Here is a 24168-nt window from a genome sequence, read left to right as displayed (position 1 = left end):
TCTAGACACAAAGACATGCTTATTCATACCCTTTCACATCTAGAACATTATAAAACAAGTTTAATAACCCATAAGAATGAGCAAAATGCAGATGAACTTTCTGCCAAGCCATAAGATATATCTGGGTTCCAGCAGCCAACGTGGTTCTTCTTCCCAGCAGAAACCTCCTGAAACTGGTCCTTACTTGTTTTCTGAGCTCTGACCAGAATCTCCCATACAGAACAAGCTAAGGCATTCCAGCTCTACTCTTTCAGGTGACATCTTTGACCCTTTCCAAGCTTTTCCCATAAGCCATCCCAAAAGGCTCTTGAACCGTATGGTCAGTTATAGTCACAGCAACCACCCTACTTCTCTGGTACCAAATTTTGTCTTAATTTTCTCTTGTTGCTGAGACAAAATACCTGACACCTAAAATTAAGAAAAGAAAATTTTACTTAGCTCACAGTTTGTGGAGGTTTCAGTCAACAGTCAGCTCACTTCAAAGCAGGGTGGCATGGCACAGCATGGCATGGCAGCAGTTCAAGGCCGGGGAAGAACAGTAAAAGCAACAAAAGCAAAAGGAAAGAAAGTAAGCCATTTTTCCTCCCTTGTATTGTAAGCAGGCTACCCACCCACACCATCTTCATGCCCTTCTCTTGCATAGCTCAGGATGTTTACAAAGTGAGAACCCTGGCCCTTTGATGAGTCACTTTCTCAAACTTCTAAACTTCTCAAGTTGATACAATGCATTAGTCATTATAGATACAAAGTTATTTTCCTTTAATTTTATAAATGAAATTACTATGATATTGATGCTCAAATGTCATTAGTATCAGCACATCATTAATTTATTAGAGTATAGACAATCAGAGGCCCAAATCACATTTCCAGCAATCTAATTATGTTAGCAAACTATCACATGCAAAGAGGCACTTCACAAATGTCACTGATTGAGTTACCATATATATTCACCCAAAGAATGCTAGCTTTGGAAGGTATCTTAGCATACAATAGTCCAATGTGCTCTATAAGAAATAACCTCTGAAATCATAAGATTTCTGGGAAGATGGAAGGGTAGTAAACAATAGCAGCAATCTGAAATACAGAGAATGAAGTATAACAACTTGGGGATGGAGTTGGGTCCCTGGGACCCAGGAAGGCTCTAATGGGAGAATTGGAGACCATAGGGAAAGAGAAGTGACAGACCTCAGTGCAGAAAAAAGAGACGGCAAGCTGCACTTTCTCTTTGCAGCATGAGAGGAGGCTCAAATCTACAGAGACACAGTGAGGATGGGTGCCTATAAAGGGCTCAAGGTAGAAACTCACCAGTATAATGGAGCAGTAGATGCTGTGAGATACAACAGCTGATTATCAACTCCTTTCTAAGTATCCTCTAAATCTTGTCCAGAAGTTATTTTAGGGAGAGGCAAACTGAATCAAGGATCAGAGCAGCTGTGGCCTGGATTTATCTCAGAGTTCCTAATGAGTGATGTAAAACCATGTGAGGCATCCCAGATTAGAGACTCATGGTCTGGCTGGCAAGAGACACACAGAGTGTTGTAAACTGAAAAGCTCAGGCCCCAATTCTACAACCAGAGTGTAGGATCAACCTTAACTTCAATGGAGTTGAAAGCACCAGAATTATTGGCCCATTCTAATCCTACTGCAGGCTTTCTGGGATCATCTTTCACAGATTGGGACTCTGGCTCCTTTGTTACTGGTGACAGCAAAGACATACTCTGAATTGGACTTTACACAAAACTATAGACCGCAGAAGATAACCACAAACTTAATGTTGCAGAAAAATTCCATTTTTTTCTTTTTCCTTGATTGTTTTTGCTTATTTATGAGTATGAATGTTGTTTTTACTTTTTATTTTTATTTAAATTTTCTTTTTTTTTTTCTGTCTTCTTCACCAGTTTCCCAAAGTTAAGATACTCTTTCAGGTTTGCTTTCACTCTCTTTCTCCTATTTTGTTTCTCTTTTGTGCTCTTAAACTTTAAAATTTTCTCCCCTGAATGTAAAATCACTGTACCATGGGGATATTTGCTGCAACCATATTCTGATTTGCTTTAGATTTTCTTATATAAGTCTTCCACTTGTGGTTAAAGGTAGCAAATTAAGAGTTATAACAGTGTGTCATTTTCTAATACACTGTGCTGGATGTGAATGTTCTTACTGATTAATACTACTTGAGCCAAGGTGATATAGTTGCTGTGATCAGTTCTTTTTCCTTGTATGCCACTCTTGGTGGGAATGTAAGTTGATATAACCAGTATGAAAACCACTATGATTACTGCTCAAAGAAACTAAAAGTACTCAGGTATTCCTCTTCTCGTACCTTCTGAAAACAGTAAAACTCATCATTTTAAACAGGATATATGCACACCTATATTTTTAGCAGCACAATGTATAATCACTAAATCTTAGAAACAGCCAAAATGCCTATCAATGGATGAAGAGGTAAAGAAAATGTGGTTTAGATATACATGGGAGCACTACTTTGCTATAAAAAAGGATAAACTTGAGACATTTTGAGTTAAATGAATGCACTTTTACACTATAGTTTTGAATCTGTTCTCCCAGAGCTTTGGCCAAGGTCTGCACCTTGGGATCCTAACTGCAATGGGGACAAAGGTGAAAACTGGAAGGAAACTGTTGCTCCTCTTTATATTGGTGAAAAGCGAGGAGTTTGGTGGGCCCACGAGAGACCCAGTGACCCACTCTTAACCATTCAGATGATCTCAGTGGACTGGCAAAAGTACGCGTGTGTATTCCCCCCACCCAGACCTCATCAGGCCTGCTTGAGTGCCAGTAACCTCTTCCACCTGGAGGACCTCAGTAGGTTGGTGAAAGTATGGGTGACTCCTTCTCCCACTTACAGGAGTTCAGCAGGCTTGCAAGAGCACCACTGAGACCTCCCCCAACCCAGTGGACTAATAAGAACACAGGTAAGCCCTACTTCCACCTGGCAGAACTTGGCTGAGTTTGACAGAGTGCTGGTGTCCCCCTTCTACTATACAAAGGATGCTAGAGAAGCCTCCAGTGACATAGTAGGGCCCCAGCTGGGGCACATACCATGGACAGGTGGGTTTAGTAGCCTGGGAAAAATCTGAAGCCATAGTAACATTTGTACTGTTACAAGCCAAGGGTTGATACACATCAATACTCATAGGCTACTCAGCCTAGGAAGAATCCAGGACGCACCCAACTGGACCTGCAGGAAGAATTCAGGTGACTTGCCCCTCTCTTAGATTGTGGTACTCAGCAACTGGGTGAATGTCAGTCAAACAGTAGAACTCCAATTAAAATGTACACAATGGGCAGCCAAGACTGGTGCTATAGAAAAGACCAAAATATGAACCAACAAGTGAAAATGATAAGACAAAAAAGCAGAATGCAATCTCAGATCTCCAGCCTATCCAGAACAAGTACAGGAGACATCACCATAAAAGAAAATGCAAAACACACTTCTGAAAATGCTATAAACATAGCAACTGAAGTAAAGAAAATAATTATCAGGCTATAGAGGAAATCAGTTCAGGCTATAGAGGAAATCTCTCAGGTTAAAAAAAAAGGAAATGACACTGTTAATGAAGAAATTGATCAGTATACCCAAAGAAGATATAGATTTAAAAATACAGGAGCATAAGAAGATGATGCAAACTTGAATGAACAATATAGGAAAGAAATAGAATGCATGAAACATTCAAAGAGATAGGCAGTTAAAAAATCCATTGAAAGCTGGCAAAAGCATGTGAACACAGGCAAAGATAGACTTTCAGACCTTGAAGACAGGATCACAGATAGTGATATGAAAGGAAAGATCTCTTAAAAATAACAAAGGATCATGAAATAGTAATTAAACAGTTCTAAGATAACACAAACAAAAACAGTATAACTTTTGTAAGTATCAATAAATAGCAGTAGTCAACATAAATGACAAAAATATTTGCAGAAATAATAGAAGAAAATTTCTCAAATTTGGGAACAAAATCTAACATACAGATAAGTGAGGCATATAGCCCTCTAAAAAGTCATAAATAAATCTCCAGAAAAATGATAATCAAGGTCTCAGAAATTCAGCACAAGGGAATATTAAAATTAGAGAAAGAAAACAGGTCACCTATAAAGATCATCTGCAAAGGAAAGTCAATCAGAATAATGGTCAACTTTTCAACATCAACCCTCAGGTCATGAGGGTCTTGAAGTAAACTATTTCAAGTCCTGAAACAAAACAATTTCTGACTCAGATTGATGTACCTTGCAAAACTATTTTTCAAAATTAATAGAGATGTAAGATCCTTTTATGACAAAGAACTGAAGAGATTCATATCCATCAAACCAACACTACATAAAGAACTAAAAGAAATTCCAGACAAAGAAAAAAACAATCACAATTCTAAGAACAACAACAGAAACAAACCACCTGGCAGGGCAAGTGATTAAACAAAGGGGGAGAGCTGTGAACAAACATCAGGAAAATAAAATGATAAAGATAAGCCAATACATATCAGCTATCATCATCAATGTAAGTGTCCTCAATTCACCAATCAAAACAAACAGATTGGCAGAATGGGTCAAGAAACAAAATCCAACATTATGCTTTATACAAGGAACATATCTAACTCAAAAAGAAACTCATAGACTGAAAGTCAAAGGATGGAAAATAATCTTCCATACAACAAAAATCTAGAAGAAAACATGTAGCTATTTTGTTTGCAGATAATATGCACTTCAAACTAAAAATGATCAAAAGAGATAAAGAAGGTCACTATATACATGTTAGGGGAAAAATTCAAGAGGGAGATATACTAATCATAAATATATAGGCACCAAATATGAGAGCACCTAATTATATAAAACAAATATTAACAGATATTAAAAATCAAATAAGCAATAAAACAATTGCTATATGGGACCTTAATAAACTGTTGTCACAAAGAAATACATCAACTAGACAAAAAATCAGCAAAGAAATAACAGAACTCAATCAAACATGTGACCAAATGTACTTATTGGCCATTTACAGTGTTCAAACCAACATCAGAATGCACATACTTCTCAATTGCAAATGGGACACTCTCTAAAACAGACCATATACTAGCCCATTGAATATGCTTAAGTAAATGCAAAGGAATTGTAATTATTCCATGCAATGAAATTGGAAATTAATGGCTAAAGAAACTGCAAAACCTACATAAACATATGGACATTAAATAACATCCTTCTGAACAACCAATGGGTTACAGACAAAATTTAAAAAGAAATTAAACATCTGCAATTCAATGAAAATGCAGATACAGCATACCAAAACTTATGGGGCACAGTGAAAGTGGTTCTAAGAGGTAAATACATAGCAATGAATTTCACATCAGGAAAACAGAATGAGCACGAATAAGCAACCTAATGCTGCACCTCAAGCTTCTAGAAAAAAAAGAACAAGTCAAGCCCAAAGCCTATACAAGAGAGAAAATTCTGAAGATCAGAGCAGAAATTAATGTAATTGAGACTAAGAAAGCAATACAAATAATTAATCAAAGAGTTGGTTCTTTGAAAGAATAAACAAAATTGATAAACCTCTAGCCAACCTCATCAAGAAAAGGAGAGACAAAGCTCAAATTCATGCAATGCGGAATGAAAAGGGTGAAATTACTGTAGATTTTGTGGAAATTCAGAAGATCATCAACACCTACTTTGAAAATCTTTACTCACATAGTCTGGAAAATACAGAGGAAATGGATGGATTCCTAGAAACACAGGAATTACCAATCAAGAAGATATAAAAATTTTATGAATTACCAATCAAGAAGATATAAAATTTTTGAAATTGAAAAGAAGATATAAAATTGCTGAAATTGAAAATGTAATTAAACACATCATCAAATAAAATTCTAGATCCTGATAGATTCATGCCTGAATTCTACAAGAAATTTAGAGAAAATTTAATGCTATTACTCCTCACACACTTTAATGAAATTGAAAAGGAAGAAATTCTCCCTAATTCATTCCTGGAGGCGAGTAATACACTGATACAAAAAACAGAGAAAGACCCAACCAAAAATAGGTCAGACACTCTAATGAACCTCAATGGAAAATTCTCAATAAATTACTAGCAAACACAATGCAACAAAGAATCAAAAAGATTATACACCATGATCAAGAGGAATTCACGTCATGAATACAAGAATGGTTCAAAATATACAAATCAAATAAATGTAATATATCACATCAACAAAGCCAAAGATAAAAATTACATGATCATCTCAATAGATGCAGAAAAGGCTTTGATAAATTCCAACACTTGTCCAAGATTTAACAAAAAAGACCTTACAGAAAGTTGGAATACGTGGTTTTTCAATATGATAAAAGCCATGTATGACAAACCAGCAAGCAGCATCATACTAAGCAGACAAAAACAAGATTATAGGAGGGTAACAATCATTAATATATTGTGTATTGTTATCTTTAATTACTCAGAGTACAAAATATAGGCATTTAGTTGTCCAAATAATATTAACACAAATCTTTCCTTTCCAAGAGAAATTAGTATAAATCTCCTATCATATATATATAATTTTACTGCTTTTCTCTTCCCTCTTAACTCCTTTGCTCTATTCATGTTTTCTTTTTCCCTTTGAACAGTTTCTTCCCATTTTGTGATATCTGTTGTATATTTTGAATTTTACCATTTCAGCTTCTCGTACTATGGTGACTGCTTTATTTCATTTATGAGTATGGTCTCGAGTTGCACCCATTTACCTATAAAAGTCTCCAGTATATTCTTCTTTATGGCTGAGTAGTATTTCATTGTATAAAAAGACCACATATTTTTTATCCATTCCTTGGTTGATGGGCATTTGGGTTGTTTCCCAAATCTAGCTATAAACATGGTACACATATATCATTGTGATACAGTACTTTTAATTCTTCTGGGAAGATATCCAGAAGAGGATAACTGGGTTGAAAGGGGCATCCTATTCTAATTTTTTGAGGAATTTCCATACTGGTCTCCACAGTGGCTGCACCACTCTACACTCCCACCAGCAGCACTCCTTTTCCTCCACAGCCCTTCCAGCGTTTGTCATTGGTTGATTTCTAAATGGTAGCCATTCTGACTCAGTATTGTTTTAATTTGCATGTCTTGAAAAATCAGTGATATTGAATGTTTCTTCATAAATTTAGTTGTTGTTTGTATTTTTTTCATTTGAGAAGGGTATATTCATCTCAGCTGTCCATTTTTGGATTGGGTCCTTGAATTTGGGAGATCCAATGTTTTTCAATTCTTCATAAATTCTTGATAGAAGTCCTTTGTCTGAGGGACAGGTGTCTAATTTTTTTTTACTCTGTGGGTTGTATTTTCACTCTTATTGGTGATTTCTTTCAATGTGCAAAAAATTTTTAATAAGAGGAAGTCCCAGTTGTTGATTCTTTGAAGCACTTCCAGTACAGATTGTGTTTTGTTTATGAACTGTCTGCCTCCACCTACATCTTCAAGATTTCTTCCTACCTTGTTTTTAAGTAGATTTAGTGTTTCTATTTTAATACTTAGATCTTCAATCTATTTTTACTTTAGTACAAGGTGTTAGGTATGTGTATAGTTTGAATCTTCAGTATATGGAAAGTCACTTTTTTTCTAGTACCATTTATTAAAGAGGCTTTCTTCTTGCCTTTTCTGTCAAAGATAAGATAGATAAGTGTCTGCATCTTCTAGTGTGTTTCACTAGTCCTCAGCTCTGGGGTTTTTTTCCCAGTACCGTGCTGATTTTATCACTGTAGCTTTGTGGTATAATTTCAAGTCAGTGATTGAAATGCCTTCAGCTTTGCCTTTGTTGCCCAGGAATACGTTTGCTATTCTAGGTGTCTTTTGTTTCCAGAAGAATTTTAGAAATGTTTTCTCTAAATACATAAGGTAAGTTAATGGTATTTTGACTGGGATTGCATTAAGCCTGTATAATAATTTTGGGTGCATTACTATTTTCACAATGTTGGTCCTTCCTATCCTTGAACAAAGGATATCTCTCCATTTTATGACATGCTCTTTGATCTTCTTTTTCAAAGTACTATAATTTTCAATATGTAGATTATTTACCTCATTTGTTAGACTGATTCCCAATATTTTGGTTTGTTGGAGGCTACTGTGAACAATGTGGTGTCCCTAATTTCGGTGTTAGAGAGTTTCCTGTTTGTACCTCCTTCTTTATTGAAGATTCTCTGTTCACTCTTTCCATAAGCTTCAGTTCACACTTCAGATTCTTCCTGGGTTCAGAGCACCCACTTTGCTCCTTCTTGTATTCTTCATGTTGCTGTGTTTCACTGACTGGATGGCAGCTTTCACAGAAACTCTTCCTCTACTGCTGACCATTCTGTCTTCTTCCACCCTTATCTTGGTTTCTTTTAATTGTGTAAGTATTTAATTTAAAAAAGATATCAATAGACTTTCTTACTTAAAATGCCCTGTTAGCAGCTCTGGATTTAGGTATCGGTAACAGAAAACAAAATTGAAATTGATAGGCTCTAGAAAACAAACATTCAAGAATTTTCTGACAAAAATGTGAAACTATTCTATATCCAGAATTTCCCAAATGAGTTGATATCTTAATACAAATTTCTGTAACCAACCTTTGCTTTGCTTTTTACAGGCATATTGATGATCACACGGTCATAGACCCTGCCACCTTGAAAAAAAGATTCTCTGGCCAGATAGCTTCTTACTGCATCCTTTTTTCTTTGTCAATATCTCAGAATTGCTTTTGGTGAGTGCCCTAAATTTTGACATTTTAGGTGTTTAGAGTAGGAATTACTGAAGAAAAAATGTCCAGCACAGACAAGTGAGGTCTGCAATCAATGGCAAGCCAAAAACACAGGTAAATATTGATGGTTTCAGTATTGTAAGCTCTTGTAGTCTACATATTAAAACATGTATTAGAACACAGGACCAGTAAGCCAGGGGTTTAGCTCAGTGGCGTAATTGCCCGCTTGGGAAATGTGGGGTCGTGAGTTCAATCTCTGGTACCAAAAAAAAAAAAAAACAAAAAAAAAAAAAGCAAAAAGAAGAAAAAAAAGTCATTAAAGAACATAGGACAGTATGTAGCTCCACATTTCTCTTTACTTCTGCAGCAGTTTATCTTAAGTTAAAAATAGATGTGATGATTGTAAATTATTTTTGCTGGGAGATTAATGTAACAAAAAACACATGGGCATAGTACATACTAAACCATCTCAGTGCAAAGTATTTTTAGCTATCTATTCAAACATGGTGTCCAGTACTTCAGAACTTGTAGCAGCAAAGCAGTCTAAAACCTCAGAATGTTTTCCTTTACATAAGACATTATCAATTCTTGCCTCACCCTGACTTTAAAATTATTTGTAAAAGTGATAGACATTTGTGGCTATTCTTATATTACTAAAACCAAATATTCTCAGTCAAGGACAAATCCACCCACAAAAGATGTGACAATTGGCAAGTCACCAAATGACAGGATGCTAGATGGAAAAGGGGGAGAACTGGGGTGAGATCTCAAATTGCCCAGCACTGAGACTTAAGTCTTCAGTTTCCCCTTATCCCTATGCTCTTCTGTAACAAGAATCACAAGAACCTTGGAACTCTGATGGTGTTGCTAGTATCCTCTTCTGTAGGTGGCCTGCCCCTTTTCTATTTTTCTTTTCTTTATTGATACATTTTAGACACATTTATAATAACATCCTAGGGAATTTGTACCTATATATGATATATTTTGATTCTTCTTTTATTTCTATTTGTCTACCTCCTTTCAACTCTTCACCTTCTTATTTATAAAAACTTAGTTTCCATTTCTTTCCTTCTATTCTTTTATTTTCTTTTCCATTCCTTCCTTCCCCCTCCTCTCTCCCTTATGCTCCTCATTTGAATATTTTCTTCACATTTCCTAATACCTTTTATACATTTTAGTCCTTATTTATACTCTCAGTGTCACACATCAGAGAAACAATGCAGTATTTAAACATACATGTCTGGGGTATTTCACTTGTGTATGATCTCAAGGTTCATTCATTTATGTATAAACATCTTAAACGTATCCCCCTTCATGGTAGAGTGTTACTTCAATGTATTAAATAAAAACACTGCATCTTCTTTAGCCATTCATCAGCTGATGAAGACTTCGGCTGTTTCCAACATTTAGCTATTACAATATGTGCCACTTTAAACATGGATGTGCATATGTCATGATGGTATGATGCTTTCAGGAAGATACCCAAATGGATAGAGCTGGGTTTGATGGTACCTCCAGTTTTAGTTTCTGAAAAATATCCACACCGATGTCCATGGTGGTTGTATCAGTCTGCGCTTCCATCAACAGTGGGAAAGATTTTTTTTTTCTCTTAGCCTTAACAGCATTTGTTATTAATTGATTTCTTTATAATAGCCTTTCATTCTGGAGTGAGATGGAATATCAGCATTGTTTTAATTTGCATCTCTCAAATTAACAGTAATGTTAAATTTTTTTCATATATTTGCTATTTACACTTCATCTGAGAATTAACTATTCATTTCAAGTGCCCATTTTTGATTGGCCCTTTAAATTTGGGGGCGTCTGACTTTTTTTAGTTCTTCAAATATTTGAGAGATTAGTTCTTTTCTGAGGAAGAGCTGGCAAAATGTTTCCCTACACTTTGGGTTATTTCTTCACTCTGTTGGTATATAAATTTGAGGTGAAAAGATTTTTAATAAAATGATATCCCCATTGTTGATTCTTTGTGATCGTTCATAGGCAATTGAGTATTTATTCATAAAGTCTTTGCTTACACCAATGTTTTCAAATCTTCTACCTATTTTTTCGTCTGTTAGAGTTAGTGCTTCTGTTTTAATATTTAGGTCTTTAATCTACTTTGATTTTAATTTGGTGCCTGATGAAAGACAGGGTCCAGTTTTAGTGTCTGGCATGTAGAAAGTCAGTTTTGCAGCCCTATATATTAAAGCAGCTGTATCTCTTCCAGTTAAGGTATTTGGCCCCTTTGTCAAAGGTAAGCTGGCTAAGTGTGTTTGGAGTTGTTTTTGCATTTTCTAATGTGTTCCACTGCTCCTCTGTTCTGTTTTTGTATGTTTGTTGTTTTTTGCTAATACCATGCTGGGTTTTTTTTTTTTTTAATCTTAGTAGCTTTTTAGCATAACTTCAAGTCAGGGATTGTGATGCTCCTTGCCTTTCCTTTGTTGCCAGAACTGTATTTCTATGTGCAGTTAAAGTTAAAAAAAAAATGGTCCCTTTTAGAGTGTGATTCTCTGTCTTTTTGGATTGCAGCAGTTTTTGCCCTCTGAGAAGCACACTCCCACTCTGTCCTCCTGCCTGGGCTTCACTTTAATGTGATAATATACCACTTTCACTGCTGTCTAACTTGTAGATGTCCTAGAGCCTTCACTCCCCCCACCCCCATGGGACTTCACTCACTAATTTGCGGCACCCTCCCTCATCTTTTGTTAGATACCCTACCTGACTGAGGTTGACAGATGGCCAAAATTATAAACCTGTCACATTGAAGTAACTATTTTGTTTAAGTATAAAAGCTTTTGTAATGTGCACTGCTTAATGAAATGTAGGAGGCTCTAGGAACTGATTAGGACTGCTTTTGAAACAATGTCTCTGCAGCTCAGAAGTTACAAAGCATGAGTTTCTCTGAGGCAGGCTACCCAAATAAAAGCTTTTTCTGTCTCACAAGTTGTGCATGTTTGGTTCCTTATATAATCTGAAAAAGTCTCGTGCCCTGTTTTCCATAACGGAGTATCATATTGCCCACAAATAATGATAATTTAATATATTTCCTATCCTTATTCCTTTTATTTCTCCTTCTTGTCTAATTGCTGTGGGTAATGTTTCCAGAATTACATTGAATAAGAAAGGTGATAGTGTACATCTTTGTCCTGTTCTTGGTTTTAGAGTGAAAGATTTCAGTTTTCTGACCATCTGTTGTCTGTTGGTGTGTCATAGATGGCTTTTATCAGATTGAGATAAAGATCTTCTCTTCTAATTTTTTGCAGGGTTTTTTTTATTTATTTAGAGAGAAAGAAACAACAAAAACACAGTAAAAAGGGTAGAAATAATACAGAATTACAGAAAAATAAACAGTAAGAAATCACTAGTTGATAAGCTACATTATTTTCATCTTAGAAATAGTTGTTCAGGTTACAAAATTAAGGCATACAAAGTGACATTCAAATAGTGACACTGCCAACAGTTGTGCTCAACGATCAAAAAAAAAACCTTAGTAATATGGTTTCAGTCCTACACACTTGTTTTTATCTTAAAGAGGGTAAGATTGAACATATCAAAACAGAACGAAATAGTTCATAAAGAAACAATTTAAAGAAATAGGAATTTCAAAGCAAGTCCACTGGAGCTCTTCACTGTCTCTCTTATTGTCTCTAGTTTTCTTCCAAATAGTTGTCCCCATCTTCACACACATTGAATACATACTGCATATTATAGAACTAATCAAATCATTACAGGATGATGAAGGCTTTTTAGGTCTTCAAGACCTGACATTGGGGAAGTCAATAATAACTACCATAATGTCTCTCATTCTCTTTGTAGTAGCTGTCCTTATCTTTACATATGCTGAAATTGAACTTAAGAGACTAGACTAATATCATTCCGAACTGTTAATAATAGTATTGCTAGATTTTATATCATAATGTTACAGAATTAGCACTGGGTTTCTTAGTGTCTCTTCTTCTTCAGAGTATCTGTTCATTACATGGTGCATTATATAATCTGTTCCCGTAAATAGTTTAAAAAATTCTCCCCATGTGTAAATTTCTACATGTATATCTATCCCCTCTGTATTATAGGGAAAAACAGATCATAACAAGACAACAAAACAAATTCCTAGAAAAACATGCATTGAAAAAGACATGTAAGACCACAATATTAGGTGATCTACCATAGTTACTATGCTTTCTCTTGTTATTTTCAATAGCCTTGTCCAAATCATCAGGCTTAATATAGTTTAGCATAGTATTACATAGCTACTTTTATAAAAACACAACTTTGAAAACATTGTAGGACTTGAAAGTTGTTAATAATCAAAACCGGTATGGATATCTTTTACATCTGGTCATCTTCAGAGTAGTTGCCTCTACTCTTAGACTTGATACTGTCAAGCATACCAAATTCAAATAAAATCAGCCAAGGCAAAACCACGGTCTAACAAACCAGATTCAAATAAGATCAGTCATAGTAAGACAATGTAAGTAATACAGGGTTTCAGTTTAAGTTAATACGAAATTAAGGATAGTTACCATGGTATAACCTGCTATTTTGAGGTTAGATGTCTGTGCCTTTGAATCTGCTATCAGTGGACATACTGGAACAAAATAAATTCAAATTAAACAGAGCGATAAGACTACTGTGACTTTTAAATCCTGATACACTATTAACAATGACTTCTGCCTTCCGTTTTGAGGCTATTTTTCACCTTTCTCCTTCTCAGGATGCTTTATATGTTTTGGGTCTCACTAGCCCCTTTAGTTTTTAGATTAGGGGATCAGCCTGTTGTCTATCTGAGTGTTGCTGAACCTTTTTTACCCCTGAGCTTGATCTTGAGCTGTACTCGTTTACTTACTAAAGTCATAGGGTTTTCCTTCCTTCTAGCTGTGTAGTTCTACACTGCCCAAAAGTGTCACAGCTTTCCAATCTATCTGCGGCTGCTGGATGAGTTGTCCCTATTTCTGTCTGGTTTCCTGTCACATATAGCTTTGCTTTCTCATCTTTGACTTTCAGTTTATTAACCCTCTTTTGGGTTGAGTGTATTTCCTATTCAGAGCATCTCGATGGAACCTGCCTCCTAATCTACTTTGCCTGTTCCTTTTTTGTTTGTTTGTTTTAGTGTATCAAGGCTATCTATACTAAAGATTATAGCTTACTGACTCTGCCTCATGTCTGCTATTCTATTTTTCTGCTATAATTTGTCCACTTTACTCCTTCATTCCACTGTCTGCCCCATTCATTGAGGCCTCTCTGCCACTGTTGCTGGAATCCTGGTATTTTTTCCTCTCTCTCTGGAATGTCCTTCAGTATTCTTTGTAGGGTTGGGTTGGTGGCCATGAACTCCCACAGTTACTCCTTGTCTTGGAAATATCTTATTTCTCCACTAATTTTGAGAGAGAATTTTTCTGGATACATCAGTCTTGGTTGCAGATTTTTTTTTTCAGGGCTTGGAGTATTTCCTCCCAGGCTTTTCTCAATTTGAGAGTTTCTGTTGATAAGTCTGTTGTTATTTTGATAATTTTCCTGTTATAGGTAATCTGCTTCTTTTTCCTGGATGCTTTCAATATTCTGTTCTTTTGGTGGATTTCTGGAATCTTATTATATATCTGGGTGTAGATCTGTTTTGGTTGTAGGTGGCTGGAGTTCTGTATGCCTCATTTATCTGGATATCATTTCTTTTTCCTATGCTTGGGGAGTTTTCCTTTAATATATCTGTGAATATTCTTTGTAGTTCATTTTTGGTTACTCCTGCTTCCTCGATCACATGCTTTATTCTTAAGTTATGTATCCCTTTGTTGTCATCTAGCCTTTGAATTGTTTCTTCCTGGTTCCTCGTTATTTTTAAGAGATCTTCTTTCATGATCATTTATCATAAATCTCTCTTCAAGTTTCAAAAGGCTAACTTTAGTTTCTGTCAAGGCATTTTGCCAGTGTTCAATGGAGTTTTTAGTTTCCTGGTAATCTCTTTGGATCTGTTTTATGCATTCTAGGTTATGTTTAAATTCTTCATCAAAGGTTTCTCTTTCTTTTGTGAGTTCCTCTGTTCTTCTGTCTGTGTTCTCTTTGGAGGGGCTTATCATTTTTTTTTTTGTTGGTACCAGGGATTGAACTCACGACTGCCTGCTTGTAAGGCAGGTGCTTATGCCCCTGAGCTAAACCCCCAGCCCTGGGCTTATCATTTCTTTAATTAATCTTTTTATAGCTTGCCTCACTTGGATCATAAGTACAGTTTTAAATTTGTCTATGAGATCATGAAGGTATTTCATTATGTCCGCTGATGCTGTGTCTAGTATTGGATGGTTACTGCACTGGTTCTCTTCTGTATTTACTTCTCCTAAGCTTATTTTCCCAGGTTCAGCAGCTGGAGGGTTTTTTAATTTCTACCTCTTATCATGTTTCTGGTTTCTTTTGGGCTGGTGTGTCCTGAGAGTCTCTGGCCCTCTCTGTATTGCTTAGGGTCTTTCTGAAGCATGCTGACAGGGGTTTTGTAGTCCTCCTCAGTTTGCTGTTATCTGAGGTAGGCAGGGATGCAGGGACATTGCAGGCTAGCCTCCAGCCTCTGAGCCAGTCATTCTGCAAGTTAGGTTGTACCTTGAGGACAACACAGAGTCGTGGCAATTTTGTACCTGCTTATTGGGTCCCAACCAGAGGCGTGGCTCAGCCCCCATAGATCCCGCCAGTTTTCTCTGCGCCAGGGGTGGCTGACTGACATCACCACGGCCCTGGACTCTGCCCAACTCCAAGATGTCCTCCAGCCAACAACAGCAGCTGCAGGACCCAATCCCTAGCACTCACCAGGAATTAATGCAGGTCTTCCCCTTGGGTCCACTGCACACTGTGCCGTGTGTCTTCACTGTGCTCCCAGCACTGCGCAGATCAGTCAGAAAACTGCGTGGTGCTCGGCTTTAGCACCCAGGTGTATGGTCCTCTCGCGTTCTCCTCCAGCGCAGCCAGGTGGCTCTGGCTGCTTTGCGGGGCCCCAGGACACAATTTCCAGCTCTCACCAAGAGCCAATAAAGCTCTTCCCCTTGGGTCCACTGCTCACTGTGCCACATTATCCTGTTAAGGGCCTGGGATTTGCTGACTCCTGTTATCAGCAGCTGCGGTCTCAGCACAACTTTGGATCATCCGGGCTTGCCTAGTACAGCGCAGAACAAGTCTCAGTGAGCATATCAGGTTTCAGACCTCCACCTGCACTTTTCCTTCCTCTTCCTAGTTTTATTTTTCCCTTCGGTTATCGCCTTGGTTAATAAGAATCATTGTCCAATCGTCTGGCCCTCTCCATGTTGTCAAATTTTAGCATCTGATCTGATTTCTCTGCAGGAGCTCTCCATCCAGCCCCCTAGCAAGTCTCCATTTTTTCTCCCTCCAATCTTTCTGCAGGGTTTTTAATCATGAATGGATGTTGGACTTAGTTCAATGCATTTGATGTAATTGAGATGAGCATGGATTTTATTCTTGGCTCTAGTAACATAGTGTATTACATTTATTGACTTGAATATGTTGAACCATTCCTGCATCCTTGGTATGAATCCTACCTGGTCATGATGCATAATCTTGATGAGTTGCTGTGTTCTATTTGCCAGTATCTTATAGAGGATTATTGTTTCTATGTTCATTAGGGGTACTGGCCGTATATGCCTTTTTTTGGTTAGATCCTACTCTGGATTTTCTATCAGGGTAATCCTTGATTCCAGAAATGAATTCAGGAGTACTGCTTCCCTTTCAATTTCTTTTTGTAAAAAGTAGTGTTATCATGCTAATAGAGAGCTTTTTTATTTTAAAAAGGGTAAAATTAAACAGAACAGAACAGATCATAAGAAAACAATGTAAGAGATATATATTTCAAAGCAAGACAACCAGAGATCTTCACTGTCTATCATATTGTCTCTTGTTTTCTTCCAAATAGTTGTCCATATCTTCACATACAGTTAACATGCACAAAACAAAATAGTATAAAGCTGATCAGAACAGGATGATAAAGGCATTTTAGGTCTTCAAGACCAGGCAATAGGGAAGTCAACAATGGCTTCAATAATGTCTCTCATTTTCTTCAAAATACCTGTCTATACATTTATGTATGTTGAAATTAAATAAACAAAGCAGACTAAAATCATTCTGAACAAAGAATATTATTGCTGGATTTCACATCATGACACTATGGAATCAGCACTGGGTACCTTAGTGTCTCTCTTCAAAGTAGCTGTTCATTTCATCATGCATTGTATAATCAATTCTCATAAACTATTTAGAAGTCCTACTCATGCGTGAGCCTCTACATGTATACCTATTCTTTCTGTATTAGAGGGAAAAACAAAATAAGACAAAACAAAACAAATTCCTATAAAAACACGAAATGAAAGGGACATGTAAACAGCAATAGCAAAGAGCACTTACAGGCTTATATTGTCAGAACACTTCAAAACAAGGTGGTGAGCATAACTGGGGTTGTTATTTTACATAATGATCTTCAAGAGTTCCTCAGATCACCATACAATAATATGCACAACTGTTCCAATCCTATGAATGTTAACTATTTTGTTCCAAGAAATTATAGACTTTGTGTCACAATCATCTTAGCTATCCTAAGTGTGTTTATATAATTTTAGATATTTTTTCTTTCCCTCCCTTTTTCTTTTCCCTTTCCATGAAATATTATTTTTTTCTCCTTTAAGCAGATTCTTGCCCTTACACTGTGTTTATTGAGTTTTTTGTATCTCATGTACTTTTACTATTTCTTACACTAGGCAGACTATATGGTTTTTATACCTGTGAGTTTGATGTGTTTCACTTATGAGCATGGTCTTACTTGTAACTATCTTGATGTGATGATTCTTTATAGCTGAGTAGTATTCCATTATATAAAAATACCACATCGTTTTTATCCATTCCTCAGTTGATGGACATTTAGGTTGTTTCCAAGATCTGGCTATTACAAATTGTGCTGCTATAAACATGGGTATACATATATCACTGTGTTATGATGTTTTTAATTCTTCTGGGAATATGCCCAGAAGCAGAATAGCTGAGTCAAATGGGATCTCCAAACCCAGCATTTTGAGGAGCCTCCAGACTGACCTCCACAGTGGTTGCATCAGTCTACACTCCCACCAACAGTGCAAAGAGTTCCTTTTTCACCACAGCCTCTCCAGCATTTGTTGTTGGTAGTTTTCTTTATCCTGGCCATTCTTTCTGGAGTGAGATGGAACCTCAGTGTTGTTTTAATTTGCATTTTTCTAAGGACTAATGATGCTGAACATTTTTTCACATATTTATTTGCCATTTGTATTTCTTCACCTGAGAACCATATATTCATGTCAGATGCCCATTTTTGGAATTGCTCTTTGAATTTGGGGGATCTGATTTTTTAAATTCTTATATGTTCTGGACAAAAGTCCTTTGTCTGAGGGACAATTCATTAATCTGTGAGTTTTCTCTACACTATGCAGGAGATTTCTTTAGACATGTAAAAACTTTAATATGACGCAATCCCAGTTGTTGATTCTATGAAGTATTTCACAAGCAGTTTGATTTTGCTCATGAATTCTCTAACTACCCCTATGTCTTCAAGATTTCTACCTACTTTATCTTCCAACAAATTTATTGTTTCTGTTTTAATATTTAGATCTTTGATCCATTTAGACTTTAGTTTAGTACATGGTGATATGCATGGGTCTAGTTTTAGTTTTTGGCATATGGAGAGCCAATTTTTCCAGCATTTACTGAAGAGACTATCTCTCTTCCAGTGGATGTGTTTGGCACCTGTATCAAAGATAAGGTGGATGAGTGTGTTTGTAGTTGTAGTTGTAGTTGTATCTTTTAATCTGTTCCATTGATCTTCAAATCTGTTTTTATTCCGGTACCATGCTGATTTTGTTACAGTAGCTTTGTAGTAGAACTTCAAGTCAGAGATTTTGATGTCTCCTGCCTTGCTTAGACTTGGCTTTTTTATTCTAGGTCTCTTCTGGTTTCAGATGAATTTTAGAAGTGATTTCTCTAGATCTGTGAGGTATGGTAGTAGCATTTTAATTGGAATTGCATTAAGTCTTTATAAAAATTTGGGGACAATGGCCATTTTCACAATGTTTGTTCTTCCTATCCATGAACAAGGGATGACTTTGTGTTTTCTGAGGTCCTCTTCAATTTCTTCTTTCACTGTATTATAATTTTCCCTGAATAGATCTTTTGCTTCTTTTTTTAGATTAAGTCTTAAGTATTTCATTTTGTTGGATGCTACTGTAAAGGGTATGGCCTCTCTTATTTCTCTCTCAGTGGTTTTGCTGTTGTGTATAGGAATGCTATTGATTTTTGAGTGTTGACTTTGTATCCACCTACATTACTGAATTTATTTATTAGGCCCAGGAGTCTTTCAATGGAGCTTTGAAGAACTTCTATGTAGAGCACCATGTCATCAGCCAATAATGATAATTTAACTTCTTTTCCTATTCTTACTCCTTTTGTTTCTCTCTCTTGTCTAATTGCTCTGGCTACTATTTCCAGCACTATATTGAATAGGAGTTGTGATCATGGACATCCTTGTCTTGTTCCTGATTTTAGGGTAAAGGCTTTCAGTTTTTTTGCTATTTAACATGATGCTGGGTGTTGGTTTGTCATAGATGGATTTTATCATATTGAGGTAAAGACTATCTATGCCAATTTTCTGTAAGGTATTTATCATGAATAAGTGTTGGAGTTTATCAAAAGCTTTATCTGCATTTATAGAAATGATCACATGGTTCTTATTTTTGGCTTCATTGATATGATGGATTACATTTATTGATTTGTGTAGGTTGAACCATCCCTGCATTCCTGGGATGAATCCCACTTTGTCATGGTGTATAATCCTCTTGATGATTTTCTGCATTCTGTTTACCAAATTTTTATTGAGAATTTTTGTATCTATGATCATTAGGGAGATTGGCCTGTAGTTCACTTTTTTACTTGGGTCTTTCTCAAGTTTTGCTATTAGAGTAATATCTGCTTCCAGAAATGAGTTAGGAGAATTGTTTCCCTTTCAATTTCATTGAAGAGTTTGAGGAGTGTTGGCAATAAATGTTCTTTGAATTTCTTGTAGAATTCCACAATGAATCCATCTGGATGTGGGCTTTTCTTTGTTTGTAAGGATTTAATAATGTATTCAATTTTGTTAAATGAAATTGGGTTATTCAGCAGTTTTACATCTTCTTAACCCAACTTTGGTAATTCATATGTTTCTAGGAATTGTCCATTTCTTCTGTTTTATCAAGCTATGAGATGTCCGGAGCCGCTTCCGTCCCGCGGAATGGAGCACACGAACACTCAGCCTCTGCAAGCACCTTTATTGACTGGGCAACAACCTCAATACATGTCTGTCCTCGACGGCTTCTTCCGTGTTGTGCGTCGGGCACTTCCTATACTTGGGCTTATATAGCTAATGTTATCCAATCATGGGATTACACGTGGGGACAGGCGATTGGGCGGCAACAAGGAAGCAATCAATCATTACCATATATGGCGGGGACAGTAAGCCGAGCAAGAACCAGGAAGTAGGATGTGTGCGCCATCTTGGGCACACGATGGGCGGGGGAGCAGCGAGGCGGCAGGTGGGTGCCATCTTATGAATATGCTCTCATGAATAACATGGCCGGCTCCCAACATCTCCCCCTTTCTTATTTACAAGGAAGGACAGCGAGACTTTCCAAGTGACTACAGAGGTCTGTACCCCGCTGTGCATGGCTCTGAGGTCATCCCCCGGCACAGGTTGGCCACCCCCGCGTCGGAAGGGACCTCCAAGCCTCATCCTTTTGCGCAGGGCTAGGGTAATTCGGATGAAACCTAGATGCATACAGACATATAGCCTGACATCTCTCTTCAAAAACCCCAAGAGTAGAATGTCATGCAATACCATCTGGTCTCGCACCTTGGTGCCTCTTGCTGTCATTGTGTGGAATGGGGCCTGTCTTAGGTTGAGCAAGGTGGGGTACCTCAGTCTTTCCCGTCTTTGGCTCACCCATCCAGCATTTTATAACTGATGCTCTGCGACATGGAGGAGATATGCAGCCGCCTGGCTACCGCATGGGCCCCCCTCCGCCAGCTGCATTGCCGCCATAGCTGTGAACTTGACCTGCTGCTGGGTTTGCATCAAGCGGTCTAGCAAGCATTTGACGACCACCAACCCCACCAGTATGGCAACAACAATCAGAATCCAAGTAGTCAAATTGGGCCAAGAGAACCAGGAAGTGACATGGTCCCACAAACCTTTTAGGACGTCCCTCAGGGTAGACAAATCAAACCTAACTGGGTTTAATTGAACCTTTTCTATCTCGTTTAACTCGTGATTAACAATCACAGACAGATTATGAAATTTTGGCAGATAAGTGTCCTGTAACCACGCGGTCATAGTTTTGTGGTTTCAGTCAAGTTGGTGCGAACGGGAGTGACACACACCTGGAAGGACAGCCACCTCTGGTCGCAAAGTTGAGTGGCGACCTGCCACAGGGCATCGATCTCTTGTCCGATGAGTTGGATTTCTTCTTGTAGCCGGAGTATTGCTTGGCTGTTTAGCTCTATCTGTTGCCTTTGAGCCTTGATGGTCTCTCGTGTGGCGTTGCTCAGCCGATTGACTGCATCCATGGTCAGCACGAGCTGCTCGGAGGTCCATGCCTGCAAAACAGCCTGTCCCACTGCAGGGACAAACAGAGAAGAGACCACCCCCGCTGCCTGCCACAACCAATCTTTTATCCCTCTTTTTGTTCTGGTTGGTAAGGAAGAGAGCGAGATCTGCTGTGAGACTGATCCAACCCAGTCCTGGGCTTGCACGGGAATCCAAAGATAACTTGGGCGGTAAGCTAGAATGGCGAAATTAGGGTAACCATTCCAGCAGTTGGACAGTGTGCATTGACAGCCCGCAAATCATGGAGAAGCCTCCACTTTCTAGATTTCTTTTTGATAACAAATATGGGGGTATTCCAAGGGGAAGTGGACGGCTGGATGTGCCCCAGCCGTAACTGCTCTTGTATCAATTGAAATGCTGCCTCTCTTTTCTCTGTAGGCAGGGGCCACTGCGTCACCCAGACAGGGGTATCTGACTTCCATGTCAATTTTATGGGAGTGGGTGTGAGAGGCATTGCAGCGGCCCCTAAGAAAAACCCAACCCTTTCCTGTCTTGTTTAATGGTAGTGGACACAGGAGAAGTATTTCCTTGCAATTTGATTCCCAGGCCTTTACCGGGGGTATAGCCCATCCGCTTCATCATGTTTTGAGACACCTCAGAACATCCCGTATGTAGGGTGATGTCCATTTGGACTAGAATATCTCTGCCCCAAAGGGTTACTGGGAGGTTAAGGACATAGGGTTGAAAAGACCCACCATGTCCCTCCTCGTCCTGCCAGGGAAGGGACTGAGCACTTATACTGGGTGAATGCACAAATCCCAATCCCTGAAGGGTCTGTTCTGCCACATTGAGGGGCCAGGAGGCCGGCCAATCTTTATGAGCAATGATAGAGCGGTCAGCGCCGGTGTCTAGCAACCCCTTAATTTTCTTACCATTGATTGAGAGGAGCAACATGGGTCGTTCCTGCAAGGTCATATGAAGGCCAATAAAATTTTCGCCCGTGGACCCAAATCCCTGGGCACCCTGAGACTGTTGCTTAGCTGGATATTGACCATGCAAGCTGGGCAGAATAAGTAACTGGGCTATCCTATCCCCTTTGTTTATAATCAGTGTTCCTTGTAATGACTGAGCCATAATCTTAACCTTGCCCATATAATCAGAATCGATGACACCTGGCACAACTGTAAGGCCATGAAGGGCCACTGAAGAGTGCCCTAAAAGCAGGCCAACAGTATTCGGTGGCAATGGCCCCTTAAATGAAGTTTCTATCAATTGGACTCCCATTTCAGGTGTTAGTATGAGTCCGGAGGCAGCACAGAGGTCCACTCCTGCTGACCCTGGGGTAGCCCTGACTGGCTGTTCACTCCCGGAAAGGGGCTGCTGGGGGAAAGGGGGCCCGCCTTGTAGGAGGGCCCCCTCTGGCCGTTTTTTGACTGGGACTCTTTGCGGCCAGTTAGAGAATTGCCCTCCTTATCAAAAACGGAACGACAGTCCTTGGCGGCATGGTGGCCCTTACGGCACCGTTGACATAGGCCTGCTTGTCCTCCGCTGGGTGTCCCACTTGGTTGAGGGTGGTCACCTTTGCTTTCTTTATTTGGACAAAATCTCCTAACATGTCCTGTCTGGCCGCACTCAAAACATTTTTTATTTCTTTGTGTCTGTTGTTGTGTTGCTGGGGTGCGAGAGCTGAGGGCGGTGTTAATAGACGCGCTCACCAGGGTTGCAAGGCCTGAATTGGAAAGCGGCCCCCCTACCTCTCTGCATAACTTGGTCCAAGTCTCTAGACTCTTATTTTTGTGCGGTGTAATCACTGCACGGCAATCCTTGGTACACTGTTCAAAGACTAGCTGTTTTACCAGGGGCTGGGCTACACTAGGGTCTGGAAAGACCTTGCCGGCGGCATCTAACATCCTGGCCACAAAATCAGAAAAAGGCTCTGTCGTTCCCTGCACAATTTTAGTAAGACAGGCAGTATGTTTGCCTGGCTTGGCAAGCTGTTTCCAAGCGGCAATAGCGCACTTGGTAATTTGATCATAAACTGCCTGAGGGTGCCGGATTTGATCTTGCGCATGGGCTCCCTGACCTAGTAGCATATCCTTGTTCCATCTAGCATTGCGCTCCCTAGCGTTCTTTTCGGCTTGCTCCCCACAATACTCGTCGTTCCAAGCCTTCCAGTCCATAAATTGGCCTGGAGACAGGCATGCCTTTGCAAGCTGTGCCCAATCCAAGGGTGTCAAAGGGGTGGTTCCTATATTATCCAAAAGAGCCTGCGTAAAGGGGGCGTTGGGGCCGTAAGTGGAGACTGCCTCTTTTAACCCCTTAACCACTTTCATGTCCAGGGGCTGATAATAAGGCGCGCCGGCCTGGTCCTGGAGGACCGGGTAGAAGCTGGGAGCGTCATACGAGGCAAGGCCCCTACGCAAGACGTCCCATAAACGGCCATGAAATGAGCGGCGCCCGGAGAACGGAAGTGTGGCAGGGAAGGGAGGAGGCGGCCCCCAGCCTCCAGGTGCGCTCATTTCCTGGGGTGGCTCCCAGGGAGGGGCAGACGGGGTTGGTCTCGTCCCGCCTGGGGTATGTACTTCCTGTATATCATTCTCCACTCTCTCGAGCTCTTCCTCTAAGCTCTCCATCATCCCTTCACACAAGGCTCCAGCAGGTTTATGAACTTTCTGCCCTGTATTGCGATGTGGGCCTATCTTACTGTCAGTTTCCTCCTTTGGGCCCACCTTAGGGTCTTCCCCCTCTGAATCTGAATGGCTCGGTGAGCCAACCTCTGAGGCCTCCCTGGAGCTCTCCGAGTGCGCCTGCTCGAAAGCCTGGCGTGCCTCTTTGAGTCCCTGGGCTGCGCCTACC

The 24168-nt window shown here is 39.0% G+C and overlaps 1 long non-coding RNA gene across 2 annotated transcripts in view; it reads right to left on the bottom strand.

The window, feature by feature from the left end:
* LOC134471642 (uncharacterized) overlaps positions 1-24168 on the bottom strand; it is a 179543-nt gene that overhangs the window by 77718 nt on the left and 77657 nt on the right. For both annotated transcript variants that reach the window (XR_010041150.1, XR_010041151.1), the window contains exon 4: positions 444-476. This is a non-coding gene — a long non-coding RNA (uncharacterized LOC134471642). The remainder of the gene's footprint in view (positions 1-443; positions 477-24168) is intronic.

This window comes from Cavia porcellus, unplaced genomic scaffold (genome assembly GCF_034190915.1).
Source record: "Cavia porcellus strain 051 isolate PalLab524CR breed Dunkin Hartley unplaced genomic scaffold, mCavPor4.1 scaffold_19, whole genome shotgun sequence".
Taxonomy (NCBI): domain Eukaryota; kingdom Metazoa; phylum Chordata; class Mammalia; order Rodentia; family Caviidae; genus Cavia; species Cavia porcellus.
Note: the sequence above shows the minus strand (reverse complement) of the source record. Positions and strands in the feature narration are given on the sequence as shown.